We start from the raw sequence: 16,009 nt of genomic DNA, 5'->3' as shown, positions 1-16,009 counted from the left end.
AAGCATCAATACAGGATGCTCTGACACGTGTCGGATGTGGCAGGACTTGCAAACCATTACAAACTACAAAGGGAAGCACAGCCAAGTGCTGCCCAGTGACACGAGCCTACCAGATGAGCTAAACCTCTATGCTCGCTTCGAGGCAAATAACACTGAAACATGCATGAGAGCACCAGCTGTTCCGGAGGACTGTGTGATCACGCTCTCCACAGCCGATGTGAGTAAGACCTTTAAACAGGTCAACATTCACAAGGCCGCAGGGCCAGATGAATTACCACAATGTGTACTGCGAGCTTGCGCTGACCAACTGGCAAATGTCTTCACTGACATTTTCAACCTCTCCCTGTCAGACTCTGTAATACCAACATGTTTCAAGCAGAACACCATAGTGCCTGTGCCCAAGAACACTAAGGTAACCTGCCTAAATGAATACCGACCCGTAGCACTCATGTCAGTAGCCAATAACTGCTTTGAAAGGCTGGTCATGGCTCACATCAACACCCTTATCCCAGACACCCTAGACTCACTCCAATTCGCATTCTGCCCCAACAGATCCATAGACTATGCAATCTCTACTGCACTCCACACGGCCCTTTCCCAGCTGGACAAAAGGAACACCTATGTGAGAATGCGTTTCATTGTCTACAGCTCAGCGTTCAACAACACCGGGCCCTCAAAGCTCATCAATAAGCTCAGGACCCTCGGACTGAACACCTCCCTCTACAACTAGATCCTGGACTTCCTGACGGGCCGCCCCCAAGTGGTAAGGGTAGGCAACAACACGCTGATCCTTAACACGGGGGCCCCTGAGGGGTGCATGCTCAGTCCTCCTGTACTCCCTGTTCACTCATGACTGTACGGCCAGGCACGACTCCAACACCATCATTAAGTCTGCAGACGACACAACGGTGTTAGGCCTGATCACCTGATCACCGATAGCAGTGCGGTGCCAGGACAACAACCTCTACCTCACCGTGAGCAAGACAAAGGAGAAGATCGTGGACTACAGGAAATGGAGGGCCGAACATGCCCCCATTCACATCGACGTGGCTGTAGTGGAGCGGGTTGAGAGTTTTCAATTCCCCGGTGTCCACATCACCAACAAACTATCATGGTCTTGCTGTCTCTGCCTGGCCGGTTCCCCTCTCTCCACTGGGATTCTCTGTCTCAAACCCTATTGCAGGGGCTGAGTCACTGGCTTACTGGTGCTCTTCCATGCTGTCCCTAGGAGGGGTGCGTCAATTTAGTGGGTTGAGTCACTGACATGATCTTCCTGTCCGGTTTGGCGCCCCCAATTGGGCTCGTGCCATGGGGGAGATCTTTGTGGGCAATACTCGGCCTTGTCTCAGGATAGTAAGTTGGTGGTTGAAGATATCCCTCTTGTGGTGTGGGAGCTGTGCGTTGGCAAAGTGGGTGGGGTTATACCCTGCCTGTTTGACCCTGTCCGGGGGTATCATCCGACGGGGCCACAATGTCTCCCCACCCCTCCTGTCTCAGCCTCCAGTATTTATGCTGCAGTCGTTTGTGTCGGGGGGGCTAGAGACAAAGCATATGATTTGAAGTTGTATAAACCTAGACCCCAAAACCGTTAGGTTGCTGGAGTGTAGTCATTTTAATTATGGGACATTTCCCTTTCCATAAAAAAATTCAAAGACTGAACTTTTAATCTTTTCCCAGTACCCTAATGGCTTGGGCAAAATGGTGTGGGTAAAGGAAACATGCTAACAAAGAAAGAGTCTAGGCAAGACATTCATTTTAACTATCGAAATTTGACCTGATAAAGATAAATGTTAGATTAAGCCATCTGTCGAGATCTGCTGTAAGTTCAATTGTGACTTGTTTGTAGTTCTTCGATCATTTTTTATTTAGAGAATGAAAAATGTCAATGTCCAGGTATTTAAAATTGGTCATAATTGGTATCTTAGATTCTAAACTAAAAAATAAACGTCCTCTCACTGTCAACTGCGTTTATTTTCAGCAAACTCAACATTTTTAAATATTTGCATGAACATAACAACTGAGATTCAACAACTAAGACATAAACTGAACAAGTTCCATAGACATGTGACTAACAGAAATGAAATGTGTCCCTGAACAAAGGGGGGTCAAAATCAAAAGTAACAGTCAGTATCTGGTGTGGCCACCAGCTGCAAGTACTCCTCATTGACTGCACCAGATTTGCCCGTTCTTGCTGTGAGATGTTACCCAACTCTTCCACCAAGGCACCTGCAAGTTCCCGGACATTTCATGGGGGAATGGCCCTAGCCCTCACCAACAGGTCCCAGACGTGCTCAATGGGATTGAGATCCGGGCTCTTCACTGGCCATGGCAGAACACTGACGTTCCTGTCTTGCAAGAAATCACGCACAGAACCAGTATGGCTGGTGAAATTGTCATGCTGGAGGGTCATGTCAGGATGAGCCTGCAGGAAGGGTACCACATGAGGGAGGAGGATGTCTTCCCTGTAACGCACACCGTTGATATTGCCTGCAATGACAATAAGCTCAGTCCGATGATGCTGTGACACACCGCCTCAGACCATGACGGACCCTCCACCTCCAAATCGGTCCCGCTCCAGAATACAGGCCTCGGTGCAATGCTAATTTCTTCGACGATGAACGCGAATCCGACCATCACCCCTGGTGAGACACAACCGCGACTCGTCACTGAAGAGCACTTTGTGCCAGTCCTGTCTGGTCCATCGACAGTGGATTTGTGCCTATAGGTGACGTTATTGCCGGTGAAGTCTGGTGAGGACCTGCCTTACAACAGGCCTACAAGCCCTGAGTCCAGCCTCTCTCAGCCTATTGCGGACAGTCTGAGCATGGAGTGATTGGAGTGATTGTGCGTTCATGGTGTAACTCGGGCAGTTGTTGCCATCCTGTACCTGTCACGTAGGTGGGATGTTCGGATGTACGGATCCTGTGCAGGTGTTGTTACACGTGGTCTGCCACTGCGAGGACGATCAGCTGTCCGTCCTGTCTCCCTGTAGTGCTGTCTTAAGCGTCTCACAGTACGGACATTGCAATTTATTGCCCTGGCCACATTTGCAGTCCTCATGCCTCCTTGCAGCATGCCTAAGGCACGTTCACTCAGATGAGCAGGGACCCTGGGCATCTTTCTTTTGGTGTTTTTCAGTCAGCACAAAGGCCTCTTTAGTGTCCTAAGTTTTTTTTTAAACTGTGACCTTAATGCCTACCGTCTGTAAGCTGTTAGTGTCTTAACGACCATTCCACAGGTGCATGTTCATTAATTGTTTATGGTTCATTGAACAAGCATGTGGAAACAGTGTTTAAACCCTTTACAATGAAGATCTGTGAAGTTATTTGGATTTTTACCTATTCTCTTTGAAAGACAGGGTCCTGAAAAAGGGACCTTTCTTTTTTCCTGAGTTCATATTGAGATTGAACATTGCTTTGTTAAGTGTGAGCAGAGATTATTTAGTGAGGTTGATCTTATAACTTGATATGTGTAACGGCGTTCTTCGTTTGTGGAAAGAGAGTCGGACCGAAATGCAGCGTGTTGGTTACTCATGTGACTTTAATGAAAGAAACCGCCGACCATGGCCTAATAGTCCTCACCCAGATCCCCACATAACTGAGGAGCCGCTCGGGACAGAGGAGCAGCTCGGGACAGAGGGGCAGCTCGGGACAGAGGGGCAGCTCGGGACAGAGGGGCAGCTCGGGACAGAGGGGCAGCTCGGGACCGAGGGGATGCCCGGGACCGAGGGGATGCCCGGGACCGAGGGGATGCCCGGGACCGAGGGGATGCCCGGGACCGAGGGGAAGCCCGGTACTGAGAGGAAGCTCAGTACTGAGATGAAGCTCAGACAGGTAGTAGGCTCCGGTAAATCCTGGCTGGCTGGCGGAACTGGAAGATTCTGGTTGTCTGGCAGATCTGGAAGAGACTGGTTGTCTGGCAGATCTGGAAGAGACTGGTTGTCTGGCAGATCTGGAAGAGACTGGTTGTCTGGCAGATCTGGAAGAGACTGGTTGTCTGGCAGATCTGGAAGAGACTGGTTGTCTGGCAGATCTGGAAGAGACTGGTTGTCTGGCACTTCTGGCGGATCCTGGCAGACTGGCGGCGCTGGGCAGACTGGCGGCGCTGGGCAGACTGGCGACGCTGGGCAGACGGGGAGCACTGGCGGCGCTGGGCAGACGGGGAGCACTGGCGGCGCTGGGCAGACGGGGAGCACTGGCGGCGCTGGGCAGACGGGGAGCACTGGCGGCGCTGGGCAGACTGGCGACGCTGGGCCGACTGGCGACGCTGGGCAGACTGGCGACGCTGGGCAGACTGGCGACGCTGGGCAGACGGGGAGCACTGGCGGCGCTGGGCAGACGGGGAGCACTGGCGGCGCTGGGCAGACTAACAGCACTGGCTGCTTCATGCAGACTGACAGCACTTGGCAGACTGACAGATCTCTGCAGACTGGCAGCTCAGGCTGCTCCGAACAGGCAGGAGGCTCCGGCAGCGCAGGAGAGGATACAGGCTCTGGCTGCGCTGAACAGGCGGAAACTCCGACAGCGTAGGAGGGAAGGAAGGCTCTGGCTGTGTAGAACAGGCGAGGCGCACTGAAGGCCTGGTGCGTGGTGCTGGAACTGGTGGTATAGGATCGAGGACACGCACAGGAAGCCTGGTGCGGGAGCTGCTACCTGGTGTGTGGAGGTGGCTCTGGATAGACCGGACCGTGCAGGCGCACTGGAGCTCTTGAGCACCGAGCCTGCCCAAGCTTACCTGGCTCGATGCCCACTCTAGCCCGGCCAATAGGAAGGGCTGGTATGTGCCGCACCTGGCTCTGCACCCGCACTGGAAACACTGTGCGCTCCATAGCATAACACGGTGCCTGCCCGGTCTCTCTAGCCCAACGGTGAGCACAGGGAGTTTGCGCAGGTCTCCTACCTGGCATAAACATACTCCCTTCTAGCCCCCCCCCCAATAATTTTTTGGGGTTGCTTTACGGGCTTCCTTGCCAACCGTGTTCCCTCGTATCGTCGGCTCCCATCTCCAGCTGCCTCTACTTCTTCCTTGGGACGGCGATATTCTCCCGGCTGCGCCCAGGGTCCTTTTCCGTCTAAGATCCTCTCCCAAGACCAGAAGTCCTTATATTGCTGCTCCTCACAATTAACAGGGAGAGTAGGCTCAGGTCTGACTCCTGACTCAGCCACTCTCTCTCTGCGCCGCCGTGTTTTCCTTTTCGACTCCATTCGCCTATAGTCCTCTTCGCATTGCTGCAGGGAATCCTAGGCGGGCTCCTGCACTCTCTCTGGGTCGGCCGCCCACCTGTCGATTTCTTCCCACGTCGTATACTCCATGCCTCTACCGTCCATAACGTCCTCCTTTCGCTGCTGAAGCTGTCGCTGTCGCTACCCGTTTACACGCTGCTCGGTCCGTGAGTGGTGGGTGTTTCTGTAACGGCGTTCTTCGTTTGTGGAAAGAGAGTCGGACCGAAATGCAGCGTGTTGGTTACTCATGTGACTTTAATGAAAGAAACGTGGTACATGAAATAACTCATACTATGAAAACAACAAACAGAACGTGAAACCTAAATACAGCCTATCTGGTGAACTACACAGAGACAGGAACAAACACCCACGAAATACCAAGCGAAACTCAGGCTGCCTAAATACGGTTCCCAATCAGAGACAACGAAAGCACCTGACTCTAATTGAGAATCGCCTCAGGCAGCCAAGCCTATACCACACCCCTAATCAGCCGCAATCCCAAATAATACAAACCCCAATGCGAAACATAACATATAAACCCATGTCACACCCTGGCCTACCCAAACATATGACAAAAACACAAAATACAATGACCAAGGCGTGACAATATGCTGCTGAATTGTCTGAATATACTTAACAGATTAGGGAGGGATTGTGATGAATTCTCAAGGTACAACAATATGTAATCTGCACATAATGAGATTTGGTGGACCGTGTCCTTACTATTTGTCCTTTAACTTGTGATTGACATATTTTTGGAGCTAAAGGCTGCAGGGATACGGCAAATAGGAGGCTGGATGTTGGACAGCCTTGGCGAGTTCATCAGGAATCAAGGTAAGACCCAGATGAAGACACGTCAATTTAACAATGTTTTAATATTCCAACAGGGGCTGGCAATAGACAGGTCAAGGCAGGCAGGGGTCAGTAAACTAGAGGTGGGGCAACGGTACCGGACAGCAGGCAGACTCAGGGTCAGGGTAGGCAGAGGTCAACAATCCTGAGGTGGGGCAAAGGTACAGGCCGGCAGGCAGGCCCAGGGTCAGTGCAGAGTGGTCAGGCAGGCGGCTCAGAGTCCGGACAGGCAAAGGGCAAAACCAGGAGGGTGAGAAAAAGAGACTGGGAAAAGCAGGAGCTGAGAACAAAAACGCTGGTTGACTTGACAAACAAGACGAACTGGCAACGGAGAACACGGGTATAAATACAAAGAGGATAATGGGGAAGATGGGCGACACCTGGAGATGGGTGGAGACAATCACATGGACAGGTGGAACAGATCAGGGTGTGACAGAGCGCCCAGTTTCCACTGATCCAGAATCCAATGGTGGCGAGCTTTACACCATTTGAGCCGATGCTTTGCAATTGTGCATGGTGATCGTAGGCTTGTGGCTGCTCGGCCATGGAATCTCATTTCATCAAGCTCCCGACAAACAATTATTGTGCTGACGTTGCTTCCAGAGGCAGTTTGGAACTTGGTAGTCTGTGTTGCAACCGAGGACAGACGATTTTTACGTGCTACACCTTCAGCACTCGGCGGTCCCGTTCTGTGAGCTTGTATGGCCTACCACTTCGCTGCTTAGCCGTTGTTGCTCCTAGACGTTTCAACTTCACAATAACAGCACTTACAGTTTTCCGGGGCAGCTTTAGCAGGGCAGAAACTTGATGAACTGGCTTGATGGAAAGGTGGCATCCTATGACGGTGCCAAGTCACTGAGCTCTTCACTAAGGCCATTCTACTGCCCATGTTTGTCTATGGAGTTTGCATGGTTGTGTTTTTGATTTTATAAACCTGTCAGCAACGGGTGTGGCTGTTTTAGCAGAATCCACTCATTTGAAGGGGTGTCCACATACTTTTGAATATATAATGCATGTAGGAGACGTCTTAGATTGTCACATCAATCTTCTATGCGAACATTCTAAATGTAAAAAATGTTTAATCACTTGGTAAGTTAATGAAAACAACTATACTGAACAAAAACAAAAACGCAACAATTTCTAAGATTATACTGAGTTGCAGGAAATCAGTCAATTGAAATAAATTCATTAGGCCCTAATATATGGATTTCACATGACTGGGAATACAGATATGCATCTGTTGGTCACAAGATACCTTAAAAAAAGAAGTGGTGTGTGGATCAGAAAACCATTCCGTATCTGGTGTGACCACCATTTGCCTCATGCAGCGCGACACATCTCCTTCACATAGAGTTGATCAGGCTGCTGATTGTGGCCTGTGGAATGTTGTCCCACTCCTTTTCCAATGGCTGTGCGAAATTCCTGGATATTGGCAGGAACTGGAACACGCTGTTGTATATGTCAACCCAGAGCATCCCAAATATGCTCAATGGGTGACATGTCTGGTGAGTATGCAGGCCATGGAAGAACTGGGACATTTTCAACTTCCAGGAATTGTGTACAGATCCTTGCGACATGGAGCTGCGCATTATCATGCTGAAACATGAGGTGATGGCGGCGGATGAATGGCACGACAACAGGCCTCAGGATCTCGTCACTGTATCTCTGTGCATTCAAATTACTATTGATAAAATGCAATTGTGTTCATTGTCAGTAGCTTATGCCTGCCCATACCATAACCCCACCGCAACCATTGAGCATTCTGTTCACAACGTTGACATCTGCAAACCGCTCGCCCACAGGATGCCATACTGCGGTTGTGAGGCTGGTTGGAGGTACTGCCAAATTCTGGTAGAGAAATGCTTATGGTAGAGAAATGCACATTAAATTATCTTGCAACAGCTCTAGTGGACATTCCTGCAGTTAGCATGCCAACTGCACACTCCCTCAACTTGAGACATCTGTGGCATCTGTGTGACAAAACTGCACATTTTGGAGTGGTGTTTTATTTTCTCCAGCACAAGGTGCACCTGTGTAATGATCATGCTGTTTAATCGTCTTATGCCGATATGCCACAACTGTCAGGTGGATGGATTATCTTGGCAAAGGAGAAATGCTCACTAACAAGGATGTAAACAAACTTGTGCACAAAATGAGAGAAATGGGGCACACATTATCCTGTCATTTCTTTCATTGTGTTGTTTTCCACATTTTGTACAGATATGGCATCTAGTGTGACCTGATGTTCAATGTTCCCCTCATGTGAAAATGTGAAGTATTATTTATCTTTGATAAATTGGTGTTTAATTAATTACATTTGTGTCTAGTTTTCGGTCACAAAGAACCCATTCCTCATTCACATAAATTGGTGTTTAATTAATTACATTTGTGTCCAGTTTTCAATCACAAGGCAACTGTCACTAATTTAGACACCTGTTGGACATCATAATACAAAACCAATTAACAATATAGCTGTGAGCAGCCATGGCTGGGTTCAAGCTTAATCTAAACTCAACTAGTAATTTACAGTTTAATCTAAATGTTGGTTGTAATTTACAGTTCCTAAGGCTGTGTCACGGCAACATAACACATGGCTACTTAGTTATGCATTATTTACAGTTGAAGGGGTGTGTTCTTGCTTATTGTCCCCCACTTTCTCCTTTTTTGGCATAATCCCCGATTTTGCCCCCTTCATCGACAGAGAAGATTGAGCAGGTTAATTTGCACAGGATACCAGTCGTTCAATCTTCTTGGTCTAACAGTTTGGATAATGGGACAATTCGGAGTACAATGCATGTCTCATCCCTGGATTGAGGTACGATTTCCGAGCCATACCATGCCCCCGGCTCCGCAGTGTCTTAATCTAAACAGGAAGCCTGTCCGACCCTAGTGCAGCTGTAAGCAAGCGGGTTGGATCTGCTGGCTAGTTGACAGTTAAATTCAAGAATTTACCTGTGAAGTGAATGAAACAAGATGTTTAATTTTCACTTTGGCCATAGTAAGGTCAAATGAATTAGCTGTCTATCTAAAATGTCAGACACCTTTAGCTGAACAGTTTCATACATGTACAGTTTTCCCTCCACCTGACAACAAATACATACCACAGAGTCTTTGGGTTGGTTGTTTAGCAACAAAACCGAGGCCTGTACAACTATGGGGCAAAAACAGGGCTGCCATGTTTGCGGTTTTCCTGGAAATTGGGTTACTTTGAAATTGATGTCGTGGGTGAAAATGTGTTGGTCATGGGTTGTGGGTTTTTGGCCTACTTCTACAGTTAGTTGCACTGTGGCCACCATGGCATTTCTCTTTAAAAAATCATATATTTCACTGTGACTTGCTGCTGTTGACTAGCAGGCAATGAGGCAGGCTGTTAATGGCCATGTTTAGTTAATTCAATTGGAAGTTATCAGAGCTCTGTCGCAATTGCCGATCAGTTGTTAGAACGTATTAGATTGACGGTAACAGTCAGTCAGATTAGGCTTTAGGTAAACAAAAATAAATAACACTGGCTGTTGTTGACAAGCATATTCAGTACATATACAGTGAGGGAAAACGTATTTGATCCCCTGCTGATTTTGTACGTTTGCCCACTGACAAATAAGTGATCAGTCTATAATTTTAATGGTAGGTTTATTTGAACAGTGAGAGACAGAATAACAACAACAAAATCCAGAAAAAACACATGTCAAAAATGTTATAAATTGATTTGCATTTTAATGAGGGAAATAAGTATTTGACCCCTCTGCAAAACATGACTTAGTACTTGGTGGCAAAACCCTTGTTGGCAATCACATAGGTCTTTGTGTTTGCACACATCTCAGGAGGGATTTTGTCCCACTCCTCTTTGCAGAGGCTGACGTTTGGCAACTCGAACCTTCAGCTCCCTCCACAGATTTTCTATGGGATTAAGGTCTGGAGACTGGCTAGGCCACTCCAGGACCTTAATGTGCTTCTTCTTGAACCACTCCTTTGTTGCCTTGGCCGTGTGTTTTGGGTCATTGTCATGTTGGAATACCCATCCATGACACATTTTCAATGCCTTGGCTGAGGGAAGGAGGTTCTCACCAAAGATTTGACGGTACATGGCCCCGTCCATCGTCCCTTTGATGCGGTGAAGTTGTCCTGTCCCTTTAGCAGAAAAACACCCCCAAAGCATAATGTTTCCACCCCCATGTTTGATGGTGGGGATGGTGTTCTTGGGGTCATAGACCGCATTCCTCCTCCTCCAAACACGGCGAGTTGAGTTGATGCCAAAGAACTCCATTTTGGTCTCTGACCACAAAACTTTCACCCAGTTGTCCTCTGAATCATTCAGATGTTCATTGGCAAACTTCAGACGGGCATGTATATGTGTTTTCTTGGTGACCATGGTCCCAGCTGCCTTGAGATCATTGACAAGATCCTCCCGTGTAGTTCTGGGCTGATTCCTCACCGTTCTCATGATCATTGCAACTCCACGAGGTGAGATCTTGCATGGAGCCCCAGGTAGAGAGAGATTGACAGTTATTTTGTGTTTCTTCCATTTGCGAATAATCGCACCGACTGTTGTCACCTTCCCACCAAGCTGCTTGGCGATGGTCTTGTAGGTCCATTCCAGCCTTGTATAGGTCGACAATCTTGTCCCTGACATCCTTGGTGAGCTCTTTGGTCTTGGCCATGATGGAGAGTTTGGAATCTGATTGATTGCTTCTGTGGACAGGTGTATTTTATACAGGTAACAAGATGAGATTAGGAGCACTTCCTGTAAGAGTGTGCTTCTAATCTCAGCTCGTTACCTGTATAAAAGACACCTGGGAGCCAGAAATCTTTCTGATTGAGAGGTGGTCAAATACTTAATTCCCTCATTAAAATGCAAATCAATTTATAACATTTTTGACATGCGTTTTTCTGGATTTTGTTGTTGTTATTCTGTCTCTCACTGTTCAAATAAACCTACCATTAAAATTATAGACGGATCATTTCTTTGTCAGTGGGCAAACGTACAAAATCAGCAGGGGATGAAATACTTTTTTCCCTCACTGTACATATTAATATTTAATTCAGTGATTAAAATTACGACCCCATCCTTAGTAGCCTATTCCAGCAGGCTATTGGGAAACATAAGCACTTTTTACCTCGAAATCGCCAAACTTTTCATGTTGAATAAATTAGTCTGTTAATTTGAACTAAGCAAGCTGCTAAATCATTCAGTTTCATCTTACATACATTTTGCCTAGGCTACTGTAGACTATCTGAAGATGTACAGTAGGCCTATAAGAGGCTCTAAGCTACCTGCATCTATCTAAGCAAACCATGGCCAAATTGAATTACAATCAGAAACCCAGATTTGAGTCTGTAGCCTGCCTATGCCTATTGAAATGACAAGTCAACCTCGGGAAATAGGCAATTTTATAACTGTTTGTAGTCTTAAAATCTGGCACATAATAACGGCATAATTGCCAGAAAATAGCCTAACATTGTTTTAAAAAAAAAGTTTGTCCAAGTGTTTCTTGCTCAGAGATTTTGAGATCCTCTGTCCAACTTTCATGACCCAAACTCTCCTGTTGGATTTATCTATAGTTATGCACATGCGCAAAGGGGATTTATTTAAGCAATAGGCACGAGGAGGTGTGGTATATGGCCAATATACCACAGCTAACGGACTCCGCTTTGCGTCATGCTTAAGAACAGCCGTTAGCCGTAGTATATTGGCCATATACAATATCCCCCGTGCCTTAGTGCTTAATCAGCAGTCAAACAAGTTAAATCGACATCCATTGATGGAAAATTATCTGGTGAGTAAGCTATATTTAATATCCAATGTTTATTGAAAACATAAATACATTTGCGTAATGAGTACTTGTTGTCTCTAAAATACATCCTTACAGTTGTTGGCTAGCTAGTTAGCCATATTGTAGCGACCCGCACAGACAGCTGTGTGTTATGTCCTAGGCTAGGAGGTGGTTGTGGTGTTCGCGGGGTCCGACATGTCAATCAACCTGCTATCTGCCAATCACGGGAATGCCTGGAATGTTCTGATGCCAGGCATCCTGGTGGTTGGCGGAGTGGCGTGGAGGGGGGTTGGGCATTGGAAGTTAAGACCAGGTTCAGCCTTTGTTCTCTCTCTCTTACGTCTGGGCTTCACAAGAGAAGGTCACGATTGGCTTGTGGGTTATCTGTCATCTATTTGGCGTGTGCTACGGCCCAAACAGTAGCCTGTGTAAAGTTGGTTCAATAAACCGTCAATTCGCAAACTCAAGCCTCTGTCTGGACAATTGTTCATTTATGATCTAGTCAGGTCATTACATTGGTGTCAGAAGTAAAAACGTTGATACAAGTTAGCCAGCTAGCTAGCTGACTTATGTGGCTAGCTACCGTAGGTGAGAACGGGATTGAAAATGCTTCGAGGGAATCTGAAAGTGAAGGTGGAGGTAGGGGACGATTATGGCCAAGGAGGTGCGTGTGAATGGACGTCGGGGGTTCTGTCTGAGGAGATCGCCAGGGCGTCGGAGCGCAGAGGCCGCTTGAGGGAGGACGTTAGAGTGATGGCCGCTGAAGCGGGCATGAGTGCTTCGTCGAGTGTATTTCGCGCGGATTCTGGTGGGCGGACCGAAGTGGCGACGTCGACGCGGCGTGACGAGGAATCTGGGGCTCAGGATGTAAACAAACATGGCGGCGCCCAGTTCCCGGCTGCGTCCGTATCTGTTAAGACCCCGAAGTATTCCGGTAAGGCGGATTGGGAAGCTTTTCATGCTCAGTTTGAACTGTTAGCTCATTTTAGGGGGTGGTCGGATGAAGAAAGGGCACTGCAGTTGGCTTTATGCCTCACGGATGAAGCTCTGGCCTGTTTGATATTGATTAGCCCCGAGGACAGGCATGATTATGGTGCTCTAGTGGGAGCACTGAGGAGGCGCTATGGACAGTGTGTACAGCCCGGGCTACTGCGCTCCGAACTGAGTAATAGACGCAGGCAGCCTGGAGAGCCTCTACGGGTACTAGCTAATGACATTGAGAGCCTCTCTCGGCGGGCATATGCTCACATGCCCCCCTCCGTGCAGAGCGAGCTAGCACGGGACCAGTTCATACAGGCGCTCTCCCCTACGGAGCTGCGCATACAGACCCAGCTGGCTCATCCTGAGTCATTGCAGACAGCCTTGGAGATGGCTTTGGAGAGGGAGCTGGTGTGGGCTGGGGCTTCAGCTGGGGCTTTGGTGGGGGTGCAGGGAGACACACCCTCTGTGCGAGCTGGGGGGGCAGAGCAGCCCGGAGCCGGAAAAGCCTGCTTGGGTGGCCGAAATGACAGAACTCATTCGGGCTGTGTCGCTACAGGCGGCACGAAACACAAGCCCTGGTCCCAGGGTCTGCTGGGGTTGTGGCCAGCCAGGCCATCTGCGCCGAGATTGCCCCATGTCCCCCAGAGCTCAGGGAAACGGCTCGGGGTCCGCATAGACCGGGTAGTGCGGACCCCTGGCTTTCTATCCCAACCACCATCATCTTCAGGAGGAGCCCACCGGCACAGACAGGGAAGCAAGGCTCCACTTCCCCCAGAAGCAGACGAGGGCAAGCGGATGGAGCCTGTTGTTGTGGTGGGCCGGACCTGTGTTGGGGACTTTTGTCATGTCACTGTGGAGGGGGTGCCCTGCTCCGCCCTGGTGGACACTGGGTCCACAGTAACCCTGGTGAGGCCAGATATTGTGCCAGGTTGGACTCAGTGTGAGCCTACAACTGTGCAGCTCCGCACAGTCACAGGTGAGCTGGCACCCATGAAAGGGAAGGGAATAATGACTCTGACAGTAGGGGGCAGGACTGTGCGTCATCCTGTGTGGGTGGCGGCTGTGCAGGACCCTTGTATCCTGGGGTTGGACTTTCTTAGGAGCACAGGCTGCCAGTTAGACCTAAATAGGGGCACACTGAGCTTCCAGGGAGGGACGGAAGTCACCATGGCCCCCCCTAATGTCACATTCACTCAACCCAACAAACCCTTTACTCCAACAGTTAAAGCAGCAGAGACTCATGGCTGCGCCCCTCCCCCACAGCTGTGTGTGACTTTTCCCCAGTCCCCCTGTCACCTACGGCGGTGTGTTACATTCCCCAGCTACCTCCATGACACAGCCCTCTGTGAGCCCGGGCCGCACCCCCAACCCAGCTACCCCAGATGGGAGAGGAGAGGACACTGTCAGCAGTGAGGGAGATATGGGGGAGGAACTGTGTTGGTCTTGACCCTGAGCAGCAGGAACGGTTGTGGCAGTTGCTGTTTGAATTCAGAGACAGCTTTGCGTTGAGTGAGGAAGAGGTGGGTCAGACTCTTCTGGTGCAGCATGAGATCGACACAGGTGATGCTCGACCCATCAAGATGCGTCCCCGCCGTATCCCGCTGGCACGCCAGGAGGCGGCAGACAAGGCTGTGTTGGAGATGCAGCGGGCAGACTTCATTGAGCCCTCAGACAGCCCCTGGGCGGCGCCAGTCGTCATGGTTCCGAAGAAGGGGGGCAAGCTGAGGTTCTGTGCGGACTACAGGCGGCTGAATGAGGTAACCAGGAAGGACTCATACCCCATACCACGTATCGATGAGTCGCTGGACCTGGTTAGGGGGTCCTCCTGGTTCTCCTCACTAGACCTCCGCAGTGGCTACTGGCAGGTGCCCCTCTCCCCAGAGGCCAGAGCCAAAACTGCGTTCTCCACTAACAGAGGACACTGGCAGTTCAAGGTCCTGTGCTTTGGCCTGTGCAACGCTCCAGCTACTTTTGAGCGTTTGATGGACAGGGTGCTGGATGGCATCCCCCGACAGCAGTGTCTGGTATACCTCGATGACATCCTGGCCCATGGCAGCTCCTTCCAGTCAGCCCTGGGGGCGCTACGGCGTGTGCTGGAGAGGGTGGCTGCCGCAGGTCTGAAGCTCCACCCCGAGAAGTGCCACTTCATGAGGAGAGAGGTGTCCTTCTTGGGCCACCGAGTGGGGAAAGAGGGGATCAGCACCATGGAGGACAAGGTAGGGGCTGTCAGAGACTGGCCCACCCCCACCGACCAGCGTCAGCTGAAGAGCTTCCTGGGCCTGGCCTCGTACTACAGGAGGTTTGTACGGGGCTTCTCAAGCGTTGCTGCTCCACTGAACCGCCTGCTGCCGAAGGACAAGGCTTTCACTTGGACAGTGGAGTGTGAGGAGGCATTCAACACCCTCAAACGTGCACTGATCGAGGCCCCGTGCTCGCCCCCTGACCTCACCTTGCCCTTTATCCTGGACACAGACGCGAGCAATGTGGGCATGGGTGGGGTGCTGGCCCAGGTGGGGCCAGAGGGGAGAGAGTGGTGGCGTACTTCAGCAAAACATTTGACAAACATGAGCGCCGCTACTGTGTCACCCGGCGGGAGCTCTTGGCTGTTGTGGCTTCCGTCAAACACTTCAAGTACTACCTGGGTGGTCTGCCCTTTACTGTAAGGACTGACCACTCTGCTCTCCAGTGGCTCATGTCTTTCAGAGAGCCAGAGGGGCAGGTGGCACGCTGGTTGGAGGAGCTTCAGCCGTATGACTTCACGGTGGTGCACAGGGCAGGGGCACGCCACTCCAACGCCGACGCCATGTCCCGTCGGCCCTGTACTGCAGACGGCTGCCGCCACTGTGAACGGAGAGAGGGACGGGAGAGAGAGCTGCGGGCAGAGGAGGGTGTCTGTGCCACAGTGTGTCGGGCGAGCGGGCCTGTCTGCTGTGAGCTGCAGACTGTCGACGTGGCTGAATGGCGGCAGCAGCAGGGACGGGACACAGACCTACAGCCAGTGCTACAGTGGGTAGAGGCGCAGGTGAGGCCACCATGGGAAGAGGTGACAGCGCTCTCACTCGCGACCAAAGGGTTGTGGTCGAAGTTTGAGAGACTGCGGCTGGCTGATGGCGTGCTACAGCGGGCATGGAAGGAGTCAGCTACGGGAGAGGAGAGGTGGCAGGTGGTGGTCCCAAAAGCATT

The sequence above is a fragment of the Oncorhynchus nerka genome, linkage group LG22 (genome assembly GCF_034236695.1).
Source record: "Oncorhynchus nerka isolate Pitt River linkage group LG22, Oner_Uvic_2.0, whole genome shotgun sequence".
Classification (NCBI taxonomy): Eukaryota; Metazoa; Chordata; class Actinopteri; order Salmoniformes; family Salmonidae; genus Oncorhynchus; species Oncorhynchus nerka.
Note: the sequence above shows the minus strand (reverse complement) of the source record.